This window comes from Octodon degus, unplaced genomic scaffold (genome assembly GCF_000260255.1).
Source record: "Octodon degus isolate 3935 unplaced genomic scaffold, OctDeg1.0 scaffold00016, whole genome shotgun sequence".
NCBI lineage: Eukaryota > Metazoa > Chordata > Mammalia > Rodentia > Octodontidae > Octodon > Octodon degus.
This window is the reverse complement of record NW_004524592.1, coordinates 15,233,942-15,245,173: the sequence shown is the minus strand read 5'-3', so window position 1 is coordinate 15,245,173 and position 11,232 is coordinate 15,233,942. Positions and strand designations below refer to the sequence as shown.

General features: G+C 39.9%; 1 pseudogene; it reads left to right on the top strand.

The window, feature by feature from the left end:
• The first annotated feature begins 602 nt into the window (after positions 1-602).
• Positions 603-1,189, top strand: LOC105741557 (annotated as a pseudogene).
• The last annotated feature ends 10,043 nt before the right edge of the window (positions 1,190-11,232 follow it).

The window sequence follows — 11,232 nt, the reverse complement described above, 5'->3', positions numbered from 1 at the left end:
CTTTTTAGAAATGCCCTCGAATATTTGTTATATAGATGGGTGTCCAATTACCTGCCTAACATTGTTGCATTTGGAAAACTACTCAGGACTTAGCTGTCTTGTGAATCAATATTGTACTTTGTTTCTGAAGCAGAGGTGAAAAAACAGAGACAAAGTCTATATAGATCAAAATACATAAACAGGTAAACCCTAATACATTATGTTTTATGGCACATTAACCCTGTTATGAGAAGGCAAACTATGTTTAATATGTTTATTATAAATTTTACTGCTATAAAAGGTGTGTAGCACGTAAAAACCTATTACTATTTTAATTATGTCCCAAAGACATAGTTAAAATCAGTAGTAATCAGTAGTATTACAACAGTGGATTTCTTAGTAGTAATTTTCTTTCAATAAAACATTCCACAAGATCTAAGAACATTAGTCTATCTTTTACCCCAGTTATGTTGAAATTAGAGCAGAAAGCAGTGGATACACTAGCATTAAAGCACAGTTAGGGAATTGTAGGGCATGGAATATGAGCCCTGCAGCCAAGCCCAGCGACTGCTCCCCGTGAGAACTGGCGGTGGACGAGGCCGCAGGAACTGGACACATCTGCTATGTTTTGTGAAAAAGCTATGGAGCTGGTCTGAGAGCTATACTGCACCCCCAAAGGCCAGCTGCCTGCTTTAAACAAGGATGGGATCAGATAAGTTCTGGAGGAAATTAAAGCTTTATGTGAACCAAGCCAGTCTGATGTGAATGATGCCAAGTCAGGTGGATGAAGTGATTTGATCCCAACCATCAAATTTCAACACTGCTTTCTGTTGAGAAACCGGTGCTGCACTGTGGCATACCTGTACGACTGGCTGCTTCGAATCCGAACCCTCAGGTGGGAATATGGCAGCATCCTGCCAAATGCATTACAATTCCACCTGTCTGCTAAGAAGATGGAGTGGTTCAATCAGTACAAAAAGTCTCTTGCCACTTACTTGCATTCACTGGGAGGGGTTGAAGGCTTGGACATCATGCAAGACATGAAACCACCAGAAAGCCTGTACACTGAAGTGCAGTGTCTGAAAGACTTTGGAGAATTGGAAGTTGAAGATGGCATTTCAGTCCTGTTAAAAAAAAATAGCACTTTTTGCCTCGATGGATGTGTGAGCAGCTGATCAGACAAGAAGTCCTAGAGCACATCCTGTTGTGACCTTGGGTGGCGCTGGCATAGTGTTGCCCCTCCCCCACGTGGTGCTTGAGCCAGATGCCTGAAATGCCTAATCTTGACCTCTTTGCCCTGCCCAGGGTGACAGAAAGCTGGCTACCCTGAGTTAAACCCCAACCTCCATCTTTATTTGAAATGAATATATACTAGCTAGAAATTTGAGCTGAGGATATAGCTCAGCAGCACAGTGCTAGCCTGATAAGTGCAAGGTCCTGAGTCCAATTCCTGGTTCAAATAAATATTTGAAATTTTAAAAAATAAAATAAAAGTTAGATAATTTCTAATTTAAAAGTTAATCCTTTATATATATTTTTTCAGTACTGGGAATCGAACTCACAGCCTCACGCTTCTTAGGCAGGTGCTGTGCCACTGAGCATATATCTCTGGCCCTGACTCATTTAAGAAGTTCTCGCTGGCCTGAGCCATTGGTGACACATGCATGGCTGTCCTATTTAGTGGCTTGTACCATCCAGTGGGACTGTCTGTGTCACATGATGGGATAATTCAGAGCCACCCAGCAGAAAGACACAAATTATAACCCCATTGTAAATGCATTAGTTATTGTTTTGAGAATACTTACTGTATAAATCTTTCTTCTGATTTAAAGTAGCAACTTGACCTAAACTGGGATTTGGGGTTTGGTGCATAGTGATAATTGGTTTCTAGAAATACTGTATTTTCCTGAAAGAAAGTAGGTAATTCAGTTTTGGCTTAAAAGCGCAAGACCAGATTTTGTAGTTCTGTCTAAATATGTGTTTTTTAAAATAATAGTGATATAGGAAATGATGTCAGGTCCTCCAAGTACCATGTAAAGGAAATACAGCTCCCAATCTTCTAGATGCCTCGTGTGCTGAATTTGTGTTCCCAGAAATCCAAAGAATAAATTCTAAGGAACAATGGAGATCAAGAGCAGGGAATATTTACTTTAGGGAAGAGACAGAGCTCATGAGGGGCAGGAGGTGCACTGAATGGGTTACTGAGTACCCACTTCTCAGAAGTTTTGTACAGCACAACCATGTGGGTACAACATGGTTTATAGCTGTGATCAACTAATACTACAAGTTTATTTGCTTAGATAATACTGCCCCAAAGAGAAAACAAGACATGTAGCATGTGCATATGGAGAGAACAGAGAACTTTGCAGGAGGTGATAGGGTCTTAGTCACCCACCTTAGTGACTGATGTCTCTTAGACTTCTTTAGACCAGGTGCTATGACTTGTTTTTTTTTTTTTTTGCGGAACTGGAGATTGAACTCAGGCCCTTGCGCTTGCCAGGGAAGCACTTATTCCACTGAGCCATCTTCCCAGCTCCATGACTTTTCTTAGGCCTGGTCATTTTGTCATCTGGAGGCCTGGCCTCCAACAGATTCAGCTCCAGGCAAGGTTGGAATGAGTTTTCACCTCTGCCCTGACTCTCTTGAGGGCCCAGCTCTATCTGATGCTTATAATATTTTTGTCTAACCCAGCTCTGGTAGTACAGCACATACCAGAGCCATCTCATATGCACTTAGTAAGTCCTTTCTAATGTAGTTAAATATGTGCTTTCTGGATCCTAGTAAACACAGTTCTTGACCTTTATGACCTCTTTGTAGTATAGAGAGCTTTGAGTTGTTATTTTTAGTTCTGTCTACTTAGGCGATCCTTTTAAAAGAACTGTGTAAGGAAAAATAAAATTTTTAAAGTAAGTTTTAAGGGTTACTTTTTTTGTTTATTAGCATGTTTAAGTATATATAGTTTAAGTATATATAGTGACAACGCTCATTTTAGGAAATTTGTATCTGTACATGGTAATCTTGTTTACTCTTCTGTTCCCCCATTCCCATCCCCTCAATTTAAGCTCCCTTCCCCTCCCCATTTGCAAAGCTTAGTTTTCATTTTATCCTTTTCTCATTTTAAATTTCCCTTCCTTCCTCCCCCTCCTCCCTATTTTCCTTTGAACAGTTTCCTCCTATTTCACAATATCTATTGTTCATTTATGATCTTAATTACATTTTTAGTTTCTCATACTAGAGAGAGAATGGGATATTTACGTGTGTGTCCGATTTATTTTACTTAGGATTATGGTCTCAGTCCATCCATTTAGCTATACAGTCTTAGTCTTATCTTTCTTTATGGCAAAGTAATACTCTATTATATTTTTTAAAAAACCTACATCTTATCTATTCATCGATTGATGGGCATTTAGGTTGTTCCCAGATTTGATCCCTACAAACTGTGCTGCTATAGACAGGAGTGTGCAGATATCCCTGTGGTAGGATGCTTTTCATTCCTCTGGAAAGATACCCAGAGGCCTCTAAGACTGGTGATGAGTGTGGGGATTAGAGTCAAGAGCAGCATTAGCTTCACCCCTACCACCAGCTCATTCCAGTCCCACCCTCATGAAGGAAGTATCGGATTCCCAAGGCCGCAGTACAGACATAACTGTAGGCTGCCCTGCTTCACCCTTCAGAATATGAGGCTGATCCGCTGTGGGCCTCAAGAAGCTGCTGTCTGGGCTGCCTTTCTGTTGTTTCTCAGCACTTTTCTGAGTTCTCTTTGGGCCATGCAAGAGTCTCTGATGTGCACATTTCCTGAAGATGGGCATTGTGTGCATCCTCCACCCATCTGTGGAGCCAGGACTATAGCTTAGGTGTATTGCCAGGCAGGCACTTATTCTTCTGAGCTATCTCCCTGGCCCTTAGCTTAGGTGTATTGCTGCAGCCAAGTTGCAAGGCTTAAAAGCAGTGGATCTGCATGGCTGAGCCCCTTCCCTGAAGCCGCATGGCCCTCAGCAGTTGGGACACAGGACAGGGACTCCTCTTTTGCCTGGGTAGCTGCCACATTGCTTAGGTTCTGTGAAGAGATCTGCTGTCCTGGGACTGCGCGGGGTTTTGCTACAGCTTCCCCAGCACTGTGGCCACAGGCAGAGCTTCACAGAGCCCCAAGAACGTCCTCTCCGAGTTGCTTCCTCTTGCCTGTGGCTGAGAGATCTTAAGTTGCCCAGCAGGTCCACTGGTGCTTCCACAGAGGTCCTGGGCAAGGGGTGGGGAGGTCTGCAGGGGCACCAAGAGAGCATGGGAAGCTTGGCTGGATATGGGGGTACCCTGCCCACAGTGGTCACCACTACCACCTAGCAGTGTTGGTGGCCCCAGGCCAGTGACTGATGAAGCTGAGATCATTTTCTTTCCTTACCTATTTCAACTTCAGCCAAAGAGTGTTTTGCAGTAAAGTTAGCACTTGCTGCTTCTCTGGTATACACTGGCATACACACAGGTCACACATCAGGGGTGGCACTGTCTGTCTTCACCAAGGTGTTAGATTGAGAGGTTAGTAGTGATTTGCATTGGTGGGCTGGGTAATGATTGCAAGGAGGGCTGTGGTGCTTTTTACCATTAATAGTTTTATTTCTTGATCTAATAATTGTTTACATTACTTTGGGGTGAGTTATGTCTGTTTTCATGAGAGGAGAAAAGAAATTAAATGTTTTTTTTTGCGGAACCGGGGATTGAACTCAGGCCCTTGCTCTTGCCAGGGAGGTGCTTATTCTGCTGAGCCATCTTCCAGGCCCCTGTTTTTATGTTTCTGTCTTAAAAAACATTTTGTCAATTCAGAACTTGATCATAAATCAGGAAGTTTCTTTGTTTTTCAGAAATGTTTCATCTTTAAGATTGTTATTAGCCATATGTCTTTTTTTTTTTGTGATACCGGGGATTGAACTCAGGACCCTGTGTTTGCCAGGCAAGTGCTTATTCTCCTGAGCTATTCCCCAGCCGCTATATGTCTTAAGTAATTTTTTAATTAATTAGTTTTTGGTTCTAGGATCCAGCCCAGGGCCTTGTGCATGCAAGGGAAGTGCTTCACCACTGGGCCTTTTCTCAGTGCTGTCTTAAATCATTATAAAAGTAAGGTAACTTCAAATGTATAACTTAAAAACTAGTCTTCATTTAAATGGGGGTATAAGAATTGATTAACACTTTCCCCTAATACAAGAATGAAAATTATCTCTAGTCACATTGCCTTCAAAGGAAAATCCAAGCATTATTCAATCACAGAAATAGGACCTTGGGCTGACAGGATAGCTCTGCAGACTAAACTGCCTGCTTAGACAAGTGTAGGGACTTCAGTTCGATCCCTGGCACGACATATGGCACCAGCCCTGCCCCCAGGGTGGGCTGAGCCAGCCAGAGTCCGGGCATAGTGGCACCTACTTGTAATCACACTGCTGGAGAGGCTGAAAAAAAGAAATAGGACCTTAACTTCCTATCAGCTTTAGGGAGTTAAAAGCAATGCTCTGGGTGGTACCCTCTTATCTATGACATATCCAGAATACTTGTGACACTAAAAGTAGCTACCATATTAAGTTCTTTTTATTTAAGAAAGAATAGTGTACAAGTAAAGCAATTTTTTTTGGTGGCACCAGGGATCTAACTCAGGACCTTGTGCTTGCCAGGCAAGCGCTTATTCCACTGACCCGTCTCCCCAGCCCACCAAGCAATTGTATTTACTTTGTGGTACCAGGGATCAAACTCAGGACCCTGCACTTGCCAGGCTTATGCTGCTGAGCTATCTCCCCAGCCCCAAGTAAAGCAGTTTAAATGATTTCCCTTTCTTTGTTCTTAAGCAGTTTGACAAAGCCATCTTTAGGTTGTACTCACTATTAACAGATTCTACCCACCCAGGGCACTGTCTGCTTGCATCCCACATCCTCTTGGTCCTTAGTGCCCAGCTCTGCTGTTCATTTGTTCTTCCAGCTCAGAAGTCACTTTATTTGAAAACCTTTTTCCTTCTAAATTCTCCCTTTCTTCCCTGCCATAGGTTATCTTTTATGTTTGCTGCCTCTAAATTTTCCACAAACCTTTGTTATCGCATTGGTCAAACTGTCATGCAGATTATATCTCCTATGCTGTGGATGGCTTTGGCAGACCACTGTAGGTTATAGACCTCCCCTCTGAGTAATAACTTAAATACACAAAACATGTAATATTACTGTTATATTGAAATACATTTCCACCCTGGCCTCCTATCCTTCCAGCACTGTAAACCTAGTCCTGTCTCTTTATTGATTGTTTCCCTTTGTATTTAGAGTGTATGTTTTCTTAGCACACTTGGATACTCACTGAGCTGAACTGTCAGTGGGAGAGATATGAATACTTTTACTATAAGGTAATATGGCCTTTTAAACCCAAGTCTTGTTTTATTCAGGTTCATCCAGCCACCTTAATTTCTTTTCAGTTTTATAGTACTTTGTTACTTAATTTTTAAAAGTACTTTGAATTTTCATGTAATACCATTAACACCAGAAGTATGCTTTTCAGTGAATTGTCCTGATAACTTTTTTTTTTTTTTTTTTTTTTTTTTTTTTTGCGGAACCGGGGATTGAACTCAGACACTTGGGCTTGCCAGGCAAACACTTATTCTACCGAGCTATCTCCCTGGCCCAGTGAATTGGAATAATTTTCAGAAGGATATGGAAATTAGAAACAGTAGTACTTCAATAAAAAGTTTAAAGCGTAAGACTACTATTTTTACCATTAACTCCAAGAATTGTTTCAGAGATTTCTAAGTGCACTTGAAGAGAAAGCCCTTACCTACCAAAGTTTTACCCACCATGGTGGAACTTGGCAAAAAATGAGCAGATTATAACAGTAACTTTCTTCCCTTCTCCCTTCAGAGTAGTGCAGACCCAGGAAAAGTTATGGCAGAGGAACATATTTTTGTCTTTAAACACGTAGATTTCTTTTGTTTTAGGCTTTCTTCCTCTTGGCTGTACAGCTTGTCATGGATGCTGGTGGTGTTGAGCCCAAGTGTCTGTATGGTCATGGGGTTCCTGCAGGGCCTGGAAGTGCAGCTGGCAATGGTTCTGCTGCCAGCCAGGCCATATCCAGTAGCGCACACACGACCCAATAGTAGTCTGCTCCTTGGTATTTCAAGCTTCTGATATAACTTGTTTGTATTCCTTTATGTGGCAAAAAACTGCCTGTTTTTAATGGATTAAAGTTTATTTTCGATGTTTAGTGACTTAAAAGTATTGGGTTGTCTGTTTTGTGTCTAGGCCAAAACAACTTCATGAAATCCCAGCTTTTTACTGTCCTGACAAAAACAAAGTGAATTTCATCCCTAAAAGCGGCTCTGCTTTCTGCCTTGTCAGCATCCTCAAGCCACTCCTTCCCACAGCAGATCTCACCCTCAAGGGCTCTGGCCACAGCCTGACAGTCACCACTGGTATGACGACAACTCTGATTCAGCCCATTGCCGTGGCCTCCCTGTCTGCAAACACAGAGCAGGAGCGGGTCTCTAGAGGAACCAGCACAGTCCTGCCCTCAGCCTCCTTGCTGCCACCACCAGAGCCAATCGAAGAAGCGGAAGGATAGGTGCATGAGATGGGCACTTTGGTTCTGGGAAACTGAGGATTCCTCTGTGATTCGACTGTGACAGTACCTGCACTCCTGGCCGGCTGGGGCGCCGCTCTCCGGCGCTGTGTGTGAGGGAGGCCTGGGAAGCAGCATCCCCTCTGACTGGCCATGCGCACGACAGCTGGCCTCCGTGCTTAGCCTGCTTTTTCCTAAAGCGGAAAGGTCTCATTCTTTCAGAAGGACAATGTCATGTTGTTTTTTTGTTTTCAAATTAGACTTGGATGAAACATGCAAAACACAGAACATGACCCCTGCCAACACGATTCCCAAAGGGAGGTGTGAATGGTGCTGCAAGAACCATCTTTTGTACGAAAAGGACTATTTTATGATACCAGTGTAACATTTTCTGAAACGCAGCAAACAGGATGTTCAAAGATTCCTTGGTGGCCTCTTGTTTCTTGCTTCCCTTCCTAGATATATGCTTTTCTCAGCTATTTCTAGCTTTGGGACCAAAGGGATTGTTGACATTTTTCCAGCAGTGTTAAATCTCATGACTATATTCTCCCACATAAAAATTGATAGGTAAATGCATTGAACAAGTATATATAAAAAAGAGATTAAAAGCAATATTGGTACATTATGTGACTTACGTTCTTTGATGTCAAAAGTTTGTGCTTTGGGTGAAATATTTGTAAAACTGCTGTTTTCTTCACTTCTCTTGTACACATTTCACCATATGGTCAGACAAGTTATAGTCTGAAGACAAGTGCTTTAATGTTCTCACCTGTATTAAGACTTGATTTAAAAGTCAGTGGGCCAAAAGGAAGCTATCTAGTTTTGATTGCTAGCTAGGAAGATAGAGCCCTTTGGTTTTCTGTGAAGTGTATATCATGTACTCACCCTCCTCTGCCACAGGCGTCATGCTACCTTATCGTCACTGTATCATAGCCCCAGAAGACCCTCAGATGGCTGTGCATGGATTTCCTCCTTTGCGTTTGTGATGTTACTGTCTTGTGGATTTGGTCTGGGTTAGTAGTTTGCCAGGAGTGTGATCCATTGAATAGCGATCAGTAGCCACAGAATCTTGAGACTGACTTTTTCTTTATGGTGATTTGCACTGAGATTTGTTGTCTACAGATTTTCCTAGTTTCCTGTTCAACATTTCCACACAGTGGAGAAAACAGACAAGAAGAACTTTGGAGTTTAAACAATAGGCACCTTTCAAAAATCCACAGTTTTGGATTTCAGCTCATCCTAACACAAACTACTGCCAATAATGTCACATGGTAACAGTATTTTATTTTCAGGGTATGTGGTAGTAAAGGAGTAACTTCCTACAAATAAGTTTTAGCAAGCAGTATTGATTTTTAAGAAGAACCCTTTTAATATCTTCATATACTACCTAAAGATGCAGTCATTTACTATTCCTATACATTCTATAGGCAGAAAAAGTTTTAAGCCCTTATGAAAGAGATACCATTTAGAAGGTTAATAAGTCATCTTGTCCAGAAATGTTCCATCAAGAAAAACCTAGTGCAGTGGTGGTGAACCTGTGGCATGCATGCATAGGCAGGCTGTGTGTTATTGGAAGCTCTACTGACCAGTAGCAATAGCAAGGATTTACATTCATGTACCTTTAAAACATCTAAGCAGTTTAAAGCATGTCTTTAATAGACATTAAAATGAGTTGTATTTAGGTAAATATGATAAATTCAAATATGAACCATCTGTCAGTTTTTGGTTGGTAGAACTGTTGAATTTTGTTTTTCTAACTAAAACTTTAGACTTCTTTAGTTGAATGCTGTTCTTTGGAGTCTAAATGTTTCTGATTGGTTGGTTTTTGAGCATCTTGATTCTTTACCTGCTTTGTTATACCTTTTAACTTTACCATTTCATTAATAAAGGAGCCTCACTATAAGAACAAGAAAATGTAAAACTGAAGGCAGGTGAGTTGGTGAATGGACTAGGAGGTAGTTAAAAAGGTTTTGCTCTTTCCTTTTTGTTAAATGCTCAGGGTTTTTTTTTTTTATTCAAATCTTTCCTTTACCTTTTACTTTTCTGTTTTATCTCCATTCGTACTAGTCATAAGAGTGTTTTACAACTAGAATATCACTTTGTGACAATTTTTCTTTCCCAAATTTATGCTTTTCTGTAGTTTTATATATCCTTAAAGTAATGTAAAATCAGAATGGAAGAACAAGTTTCAGATTTATTATTTGAAGTCTTTATTTTAAATAGAACTTCTGATTTGGTTACAAGCAGAATGTGAATTGAATTTGTAGGTAAATGATTTGTATGGCAGCCAATCAATAATCCCTTCAGTTTAGGAGAAAAAGAGCCTGAGAGGAGGGAAATAGTCCAAGCTACAAAACTTTTTGCTGCCAGTGCAAAGGGCTAATTTTTAAGTGTATGAGTTCTGTCACAGTCTTAAACCAACTATTGTTTTATTTAATCCTTCATTCTGAGAAGGTTGGTTTTTTTAAAAATGGGGTTTGCTCTCACAACAAATAATACATCTGAAGTACACCCAGAATGGTTGTGTTACTCTATAGAAAACTGTACAGAAGATAGTTTCAGTGATATTATAATTTGAATTTTTTCAAATAAAAATACTTCCATTGCAAAAAAGAAAAATGGGTGGCATGTATCTTTCAGCATAAAGAGTTGTTATTCTGTAGTTATTTTATCAATCTTAGCTATTTTTTACCTTTAAGATAATTTCTTCCTTGTGATGATAAAACTTACAAATTCAGTGTTTCTGATTATGACTAAGTCTATTAATAATGGCTTTTGTGAGCAATTAAGCTTTTAAAATTCTAGTTTTGCTTCTTTGGTTAAATATGGTAAGAATGGATGACAAAAGTTATTTTTAGATTCATTTTTTTTTAAATGTCTCATACTTAGGACCACAGACCAAATCCCGTCTTTTAAACGGTGCTGTTGCTAACTGCATAGTGTCTGGTAACATGAAAGTCCTGTTTTCTTTCACCTGTTTAAAAAGCATTAGCTTTCACTGGAAGATACTAAAGAATGGCAGAATTTATAGCTGTATCCAAAATTAGGAGTAGGATGTGAAGATTTTTAAGGAAAATAAACATTGTCAGTACTGAATTTGCTATTTTTAATTCTGTGAGTACATGTTTGCAGTATATGATGACTACATTCATTATGGAGAGTTGGCACATGCATGTAACACATCTTGACTTTTTATTTCCTGTTCTCTGCCCTACCCCCTTTCTAACTTTAGTATTCTACAACTTCGGATTTATTCCTTAATGCTTGGATTTTTGGTGTCTCAGAACTGGACCACAGAAAGCGCTGAGTTTGCAAAATTAAGCTATGAGTACTTCACTCCGCACTTTAAAGTTTGCTTTTCATTTTGCTTAAATTAGTGACAAGCAGAGCAGTCCTAAACAATATTTTGTTTATACAGTCCTGTTGAATATAATTTATGTTTTTTAAACTCTGCATTTTTCATCTCTGTTGAAACTATATAAATCTTTTTAAAATACAATTTAAAAAACCTTTTGTTTTCTAACAAGAGTCTCAAAAAAACAGCATTTCCAATGATAATAGATATTGTTACTATGTACTTATATATTCCCTGTACCTGAACACTTGTTGCTGCCTCACAAGAAAATAGAACTTTTATGTTAAAAATAAAGTCTGTTCTTCTTGGAAGAGTTGCCTGTGTAC